Source organism: Eriocheir sinensis, unplaced genomic scaffold (genome assembly GCF_024679095.1).
Source record: "Eriocheir sinensis breed Jianghai 21 unplaced genomic scaffold, ASM2467909v1 Scaffold398, whole genome shotgun sequence".
In the NCBI taxonomy this organism is placed as follows: Eukaryota; Metazoa; Arthropoda; class Malacostraca; order Decapoda; family Varunidae; genus Eriocheir; species Eriocheir sinensis.
This window is the reverse complement of record NW_026111718.1, coordinates 329,629-337,500: the sequence shown is the minus strand read 5'-3', so window position 1 is coordinate 337,500 and position 7,872 is coordinate 329,629.

The window sequence follows — 7,872 nt, the reverse complement described above, 5'->3', positions numbered from 1 at the left end:
GTGTGTGTGTGTGTGTGTGTGTGTGTGTGTGTGTGTGTGTGTGTGTGTGTGTGTGTGTGTGTGTGTGTGTGTGTGTGTGTTACGGCTTCCGCTCTTTGATTAAACTTTTCTCTGTGGGTGGAATGTCAAATGGGTGATCCGTAAAGAGTTCCGTGTAATGCGTTGTGAGATTAATGTTACGTAACCTTTCTGATGATTAATATATTGTTTAAGTTTGTCCGTATCTGTCTCGTTACTTTTCTTTCCTTTTTCGTTTCTTTATGCATTTCTTTACTTTTTTTTGTTCCATTTGCTTTTCTTTTCATTTTCTCTCTCTCTCCTCTCTCTCTCTCTCTCTCTCTCTCTCTCTCTCTCTCTCTCTCTCTCTCTCTCTCTCTCTCTCTCTCTCTCTCTCTCTCTCTCTCTCTGACAATCACATGGTACTAACTTTCTTTCCCATCATCCTCATCGACTCAGCCTCGTCTAAGGTTACTCCCGCCCCTGCTTGGCCGCCACTCAGTCCTACCTTCCCCCGTCCTTTTCTCCGGGCTCCACCCTCCCCGCCCCGACAATAGAGAGCCAAATCTCTCCTGAAAAGCCTCAAACTTGTCTTGTCTCCCTTCGGGAATCTCCAGGTTTTGGTGATCGATTTCCAATGTTCTTGGCCAGGATTGTGTTGACACGAGTTTCCGCGCCTTGCTGTGCTTTCCTCCCTTTTCTCCTTTCCTCCTTTACCACTTCCTCTCCGGGATTTCCTTTTCTGCTACTTCATTCAATAACCGCAAGTTCTTTTCACCTTTCGTCCCCATCCCCACCAATACATAGTTTCAACGGTCTTCCTTTCTGCTACTTCGACAATATCCTAATTTTTTCGGACCTTGCTTTCCTTTCGTCCCCATCCACATACTAGTTCCTTTCCGAGTCTTCCTTTCTGCTACTTCATTCAATATCCGCAAGTTCTTTTTTCGGACCTTGCTTTCCTTTCCTCCATATTAACATACTAGTTCCTTTCCGAATCTTCCTTTCTGTTATTTCTTTTAAAAACCGTAAGTTCTTTTTTGGGCCTTGCTTTCCTTTCGTCCCTGTCCACATACTACTTCCTTTCCGAGTCTTCCTTTGTGTTACTTCTTTTAAAAACCTCAAGTTCTTTTTGGGGAGGGACTGTATTTACTTTATGTCCGCGCCTTTCCTCCCCTTCCTCCTTTACTACTTCCTTTACATATTCTTTTTTACCTTATTTCCTCTCCTTTCCTCCGCTTCCTCCATTACAACTTCCTTTCCGGTGTTTTTTTTTTCTGCCATCTCCTTTAATATCCGCAACTTCATTTTTCGGGGGGCTGCATTTACTTCATTTCAACGCCTTCCTTTGCTTACCTCCCTTGCCTACATTTCTTCCTTTACTACTTCCTTCCTGAGTCTCCTTTTCTGTACTCCCTTTAATTAATAACTCCAAGTTCTTTTTCTGAGGCGACTCCATTTACTTAATTTACGCGCCTTGCTGTGTTTTACCCCCTTTCCTTTTTCAGTTCCTTTCAGAGTCTACTTTCCTTCTACTTAGGTACCCGCAAGTTCATCTTCGGGGGGGGGAACTATTATCCTCATCTCCGCGCCTTGCTGTGCTTTTCCCTCTTTCCTTTTTAACTTCCTTTCCGAGTCTACTCTCCTTCTACTTTGATAACCGCAAGTTCATCTTCGGGGGGGTAATTGTATCATCCTCATTTCCGCGCCTTGGTGTGGTTTCCTCCCTGTCCTCCTTTGCTTGTTCCTATCTTACTCCTCTGCTACTTCCTTTAATAACCACAAATTCTCTTATGGCGGGGTGGAATTGTATTTACTTTATTTCCGCGCCTTGCTGTACTTTCCTCCCTGTCCTCCTTTACTTGTTCCTTTCTTACTCTTCTTTTTCTGCTACATCCATTAATAACCGCAAGTTCTCTTACGGCGGGGTGGAACTGTATTTGCTTCATTTCCGCGCCTTGCTGTGCTTTCCTTCCTGTCCTATTTTCCATGTTCATTTCTTACTCTTCCTTTCTGCTATATCCTTTAATAACTGCAAGTTCTGTTATGGCGGGGTGGAACTGTACTTGCTTCATTCTCGCCTTGCTGTACTTTCCTCCCTGTTCTCCTTTCCATGTTCCTTTCTTACTCTTCCTTTCTGATACATCCTTTAATAACCGCAAGTTCTGTTATGGCGCGGTGGAACTGTACTTGCTTCATTTCCGTGCCTTGCTGTACTTTCCTCCCTGTTCTCCTTTCCATGTTCCTTTCATACTCTTCTTTTCTGCTACATCCATTAATAACCGCAAGTTCTCTTATGGCGGGGTGGAACTGTATTTACTTCATTTCCACGCCTTGCTGTGCTTTCGTTCCTTTCCTCCTTTAATACTTCCTTTCCTAGTCTACTTTTCTGTTGCATTCTTTTAAACCCAAAGTCCTTTTTTTCGGGGGGAACTATATTCGCTTCAATTTCGCACCTTTCTGTTCTCTCCTTTTCCTCCTTTTCCACTGTCTTTCCGACTCCTCTTTTCCTTCTACTCTCTTTAATAATCGCAAATTCACTTTTAAGGAGCAACTGTATTCACTCCATTTCTGTGCCTTGCTGTGCTTTCCTCCTTTTCCTCCTTTACTTCTTCCTTTCCGGGTCTACCTTCTTGTTACTTCTTTTAATAACCCGAAGTTATTTTTTGGAAGGGACTGTTTTACTTCATTTCCGCGTCTTGCTCTTCTTTTCAGGGGGTTACTACACTTACTTCACGCCTTCCTTCCTTTCCTCCTTTTCCACTTCCTTGCCCAGTCTTCTTTTCTGCTACTCCCTTTAATAACCGTGAGTTCTTTTTCTGGGAGGGAAACTGTATTGGTATCATATCCGCTCCTTTCTCTTCTTTTCAGGGGGTTACTACACTTACTTCACGCCTTCCTCCCTTTCCTCCCTTTCCACTTCCTTGCCCAGTCTTCTTTTCTGCTACTCTCTTTAATATCCGTGAGTTCTTTTTCTGGGAGGGGAGCTGTATCTGCATCATTTCCGCGCCTTGCTGTGCTTGCTTCCCTTAACTGTTTTACCGCTTCATTTCCTACTCTCCTTTATTATTACCTCCTATGATAACCGGTTCCTGCTAGAGGTGAAGGTGAAGTGTGTTTGTCTCATTTACGTCCTTGCTGTGCTTGCTTCCCTTAACTGTTTTACCGCTTCATTTCCTACTCTTCTTTATTATTACCTCCTATGATAACCGGTTCCTGCTAGAGGTGAAGGTGAAGTGTGTTTGTCTCATTTACGTCCTTGCTGTGCTTCATCCCTCTCCCTTTTACTACTTCCTTTCCTACACTTCCCTACTTCTACCTTCTTTCATACCGGTAATTTCTTGTGGAGGGAGGAGGGAGAAAAGACTATATAGGGCCGTATTATAAAGAACACATATTTGACAAGGCTTTCGCAGGAGTTGTGGGCATTTCCAGGAGTAGTTTTATGACTCTGGTGGTAGTTTGACCCTTCCTCTGTACCGTGAACCTCAAGAAACACCTCAATCCGACTGACCCCCACCTTGGCCTTTAGAAATAGCTGATGTGAGAAGCGAAAGTGTCTTATATAACCAACCTATGTTTCCTTCATTCCGATGCCTACCTTTGCTTTTTTTTCACTTTCCTCCTCAGCGCTGTCTTTCCTACTCCTATTTCTACTATTCTCTTTCATAACCTAAATACGCTTTGTTTGTTTATTTGTGTACGACTGTGTTTGCCTCATTTCACAATCATTATTTCCTTTTTCTCACCCGTATGAAAATTCTCAGTAAACGGTATTATAATTTTATGTGTTTTTCTATAGTGCGTAATACCTTTATAAATACACGACTCTTACTTTCTCAAATTTCTCCACACTAACCTCCCTGCAGTTCTCTCTCTCTCTCTCTCTCTCTCTCTCTCTCTCTCTCTCTCTCTCTCATATATTTTTTTCTCCCATGTATTCTTCCCCCTCCTTATATCACCACGCACCCCTTTCGCTATTCACATCTGCGTCTCCAGCTTACGAATTCAGTCCCTTTCCTTTTGCACAAATTATGCGGCGCCTTTTCTCTCCCCCTTTCCCGGCATATTTTTCCTCTACACGTTGTTGTCCGTCAGTAAGTGGTCTCCTGTGTCCTCTTCTCGCCTCTAGTGTTTTCTTTTATGTTCCTACCTGAAGAATACCGAAGTGGCGGCCGTTGAGGAGGAGGAGGAGGAGGTGGAGGAGGAGGTGTGATGGTAGTAGTGGGGGTTGGGGGTAGAGAGGAAAAAGTCGTGTAATATATGAGGGAAAACGAGAGAGAGAGAGAGAGAGAGAGAGAGAGAGAAACATTTAGAACAGTCGAAAACACATACAAAAATACATAAATAACAATAGGAAAAGAGAACAGACAGACAGAAAGACAGACATTCCGAGACATATACAGACAGGTAGGAAGGCACAGGTAAACGGGCAAACAAGTGCTCAGACACCCATTGGCAGATGAAGCGACAGGTAAACAGACATACAAACAAAAGTAAAGAAGGGAATAATTACTCTGTCCTTTCCCTCCTTTCCTTGTCAAATCCAAGGCAAGGAGCCGTCAAAGAAGTATTAAACGTTGAGAATATGACACATCCTTGCCTATAAGTTTAATGTTTAAGTAAGAGAGAATAATATAAAAGTATGATTATAATATGATTTCAAAATATTAACTAGTTTAAAGATAACTGATTTTGCTCCGGCACCTTCTATCAAGTGAATTATTAAGCAGACCGATGACTTTACAGACATCAATGCTTTATGGGCAGTGCTTCCGTTCTATAAAGCATCACATTTGTCTGAGTATAGCTAATACTTCAAAACGTAACGTCTTCTTCAACATTCACCTCTTTCAGTGTGCATACGATCAGTTAGCATGCACATATACATTCTCTCTCTCTTAGACACACACACACACACACACACACACACACACACATACACACACACACACACACACACACACACACACACACACACACAAACAAACATCTGCATCACAACGCTTCTCTCCGTCACTAGGCACGACCTTTTTTTCACCTCTGCTTCCCGCGGCCCCCTCACCCCCGCACATTCCTACCCTCATCACCTTTACTCCTCCATCCCCTTCAAGTCTGGACCCCCGCCGTCTGTGGCTCGGGCCGCCCGCAGAACGTACGCGAGAGACGGGAAGAGCGACAAGAAGATGGAGGAGGACGAGGAGGACAAAGACAAGGACAAGAATAAGGAACAACGGGAGGACGACAACGACGACAACAAAAAGTAAATACTGAAAGAGGAGAAGCGCTGTCAGTGTGTATTCGTGAATTTGTAACGGAGTTTGTATAAGTAATATTTTTTATGGATTTTATTTATACATGAGAGCCATCGTGCAAAATTGTTTTTCTTCTTATTTTGTGATGAAGGTTGTTTTCTAAAGAGTATCTCCCTGTACTGTATGAGAGAAAGGCCGGGATAAAGCAGTGGTGGAATTCTTAACCACTTCGTTTGACATCTTTTGCAGCGAATTACATCAAAAACTCTATTGCTGACTAAATTACGTAGTTAAAGGTTTCAATTTCACACATAGAAAACGATACGTGTTTCATTATTGATTATAGTAGCTTTTAGAATATTACTATCTTTATTATCACAATTTTATCATCAGCATCACCATTATTATTATATCAATATGCTGCGAGTAAAAATAACAATAATTTCGGAACAGTACAACACAGCCATGACCATTTTCAGGGCCTGTACACTTTAGGGACGGAAACGCAAATCTGCAGCTAGAAAATTAACGCAATGCAGTTTTCAAACCACTGCCGATAAATATTGACAATTAACCAACCACGAAATGAGCTTATTACTTTATTAACGAATCGGAATTAGCAACATTTAATTATATCAATTATTATGCGTCATTCATTAGCACATAACGACACGTAAAAAATTACACACACACACACACACACACACACACACACACACACACACACACACACACACACACACACACACACACACACACAAACACACACAAACGCACACACACACACACATACAAATAAACACATACAACAAACACACACACACACACACACACACACAACTCATATATTGCAACACTATCCATGTTCCCTAACAGCTGCGTGAAGGGATATAAGGGACCTAAAACGAAGAGAGTGTGTGTGTTTTCTGTCTATATTACAATCATTGAGTACATTCATCAAGATTTATCTTCATTTTCGATGGTCATTATTATTTCCTGTATAACAATTTATTATCACTAATTGCACAAATGGCTTATATTATGATGCCTTATAATACTCCATTGCGATAAATTATACACTGACAAAACGAAATACTTTCTCTACTTATGTATCTATCTGCCTGTCTATATATGTTTATCTATCAATCTATATATATATATATATATATAACAATATATATCAATATATATATATATATATATATATATATATATATATATATATATATATATATATATATATATATATATATATATATATATATATATATATATATATATATATATATTTTAGTGGTCAGCTTTATGGCGTGGCTGACTGGAGACAAGAGTTCAAGTACCGCTCGCAGCTACACGCTAACAATCTTTAGTCATTGCAGAGTGGTCAAAGACATCCTACATGTTCATATGAGCACCTATTAATCCGAACTGAAACGAAACTCTCTCAAGATGATCAAAAGGAGCCCCGGGATGCAGCATGAGCCAAGCAAAAATGATGTCACTCTAAAATACTTCTCCGTGCTACTAATGGACTGGAGCCGACTGTCGATCCCCATCTAGATCATCACCAGCGCTATAGGCCAACCATGAAAAAATAACTATTAAATTTAGGCGTTTTTCAGAAGAATCGCTGAACGTTGTCCCTCACGTTTACTCCCATCCGGACTGTTAAGTGAGTAAAAATCCGACCGTCAAGTCCGAGAAGAATTGCAGAATTAAGAAGTTTTTCAAGGTGAAGGTGATGATTCAAGGGTAAATCAAATTTACCATGAATGGCATCGATATAAGTTAATGTAGGTTTCTGTGCACCAACAAATGAGAATACTGTTGCTGGATCCACACGTATCATTTTATAGATTTGTGTTATTTGCGCACATCCTTAATAATCATGTCTAAAGATATGGTTTTTGCACAGGGTTATCCCATGGTCACTAGCCGCACCAGATTATACAATTAATATTATAAAACAGCTATGTGCCTTCACCTCCCCCCTTTCCCGTCCATCAGTAGTAAGCCTCGTCCAGGTGTTCCGCCAGTTGTCAAGCTCTGCCTCTGCCTCCTTCGTGAAGGTCGGTCGTCTCCCTTATCGTAGCCTCACGTAACAGATTCTAGTTTAATTTTCTCTTATTCACCATCATAGCACTTGGAGCACCACCACCACTACCGCACTTATCACCGCCACCAACACCATAACTTAACCAAAACTACAACTCTACCTTCATCATAACTACGTAACTATACCATCACCATACCTATGCCAGCCCCATGGGTGTACTAGTATTTCTAAATCACTACAATAACAATACAGGCCCCAAAATCACCCCCCCCCCCACCCAAACTTTGCCTGCACCACATTCTTCCTCTTACCACCGTCCCCACCACCACCAGCACCACCACCACCACCACCATTACTATACCAGCACCACATCCTTCATCTTACCACTGTCGCCACAGCCACCACCACCACCACTAACATAACTGATATAACTCCATTTCTTCGTCTCCTTCGTCATCGCGTCTCCTCGCCTCCTGCAGTCCAGCCACAGCCGCCGCATCAGCGTCTCCCGCCTGAAGGTGCCAGTTAAGGAAAATTGCCCGCAGCCACCTCAGCCGCAGAATC